Source organism: Arachis duranensis, chromosome 10, assembly GCF_000817695.3.
Source record: "Arachis duranensis cultivar V14167 chromosome 10, aradu.V14167.gnm2.J7QH, whole genome shotgun sequence".
NCBI classification, from domain to species: Eukaryota; Viridiplantae; Streptophyta; class Magnoliopsida; order Fabales; family Fabaceae; genus Arachis; species Arachis duranensis.
Window position 1 is genome coordinate 85,243,330 of NC_029781.3, and position 1,397 is coordinate 85,244,726.

Consider the following 1,397-nt stretch of genomic DNA (forward strand, 5'->3'; position numbering starts at 1 on the left):
CCAGTTTTATTTACTGAAATAAACCTTTTTTTTTGTATTTGGACAAGTTTGCCGCACCCCACGACCAACTCTATAAAAATTAACAAGTTCGCCTTACTTCCGGTCAAACTCCACTCTAAATACATTAAATTGAGTTTGAAAAGTTAACCATGGTAAGTATTATTATCGTCTCCAAAATACATAAGAGTACACAAGAGTATACAGGAATAAGTCGTATTTTATTTTTGGGAAATAGTTATTTTTTTTAATTTATAATTAAAAAAATCTTTGTTAAATATGGCTTATTCCGGTGTACATATATATTTTTGGAGACGATAATAATTATTGCTATGGATCCAAAAAATTATAATAGTGGAGGCAAAAATAAGATATAAAAATAATAAAAAATAATATCAATATATTTAGTTATTTAAATCTTATAGTAGGTTAGTTAGTCAAATTTTTAATAAATATAATTAACACATTAAAAAATATATTACTCTATATTAAAAATATTTTTCTCATTTTAATGTTTTGGTAGTATTGCGTGATACATTTATTATTAATACCAGTGCCTTGTTCAATATTTCATATTTGTCAAATTATATTTTTATTGATTATTTTTTATATAATACAACAAAAAATTATAGTTCAATAATTAAATAATTTATAAAAAATATAACTCAAATTAACTAATTTTAAATTTTTACAAAAATTGTGTGAGACAAAAAATTTGTAAGAAAAAAAAAATTTATATCAAACCATCACAATTCTCTTTATCAAAAAAATAATTATTTTTGTCCAAACTATTATAATTTTTTAGGTCCATGGTAATTATTATCATCTTCTCAAAAAATATACAAGTACACTGAAATAAGTTATATTTACTAAAGATTTTTTTAATGATAAATAAAAAAATAACTATTTTCTAAAAATAAAATACCATTAATTTTTGTGTACTTTGAAGATGATGATAATATTTATTATTGTTATCTTTTCAAATTTAATTTAATATTTTTAAAGTGGAGTTCTACGAAAAGTTAAACGAACTCTATAAAATTTATAGAGTTCGCCGTAAGGTATAACGAACTTGTCCAAATACAAAAAAAAACGTACATTCCGATAAATAAAACTCAGAAATAGATTTTGGAAAAATAAATATTTTTCCTGATTTATATTAAAAAAAATATCCAGACGAATATAGAAATTTCCTCCATCATTTACTGTTAGTGAGAAATCTTTGGTTTACGCTTAGATTCATTCAACTGTAGTACCTTCTTGAGTGAGAACCAGCTTTTCCTCTCAGCAGAAAACGGTCAGCTATGCTTTCTAATTTATTACATCGAAATCATTTTATTTTTATTTTTTTTAAGTTCCTATTTCTTTCTTTCTTTATTTACTCACACTGTTTGTGAGTT

The 1,397-nt window shown here is 22.7% G+C and overlaps 1 protein-coding gene across 1 annotated transcript in view; it reads left to right on the forward strand.

The window, feature by feature from the left end:
• The first annotated feature begins 1,197 nt into the window (after positions 1-1,197).
• The window catches only part of LOC107470592 (sucrose-phosphatase 1), a 5,756-nt gene continuing 5,556 nt past the window's right edge, over positions 1,198-1,397 (forward strand). Inside the window, exon 1 of the mRNA XM_016089993.3 lies at positions 1,198-1,294. The gene's annotated coding sequence lies outside the window, so the exon portion shown is untranslated. The remainder of the gene's footprint in view (positions 1,295-1,397) is intronic.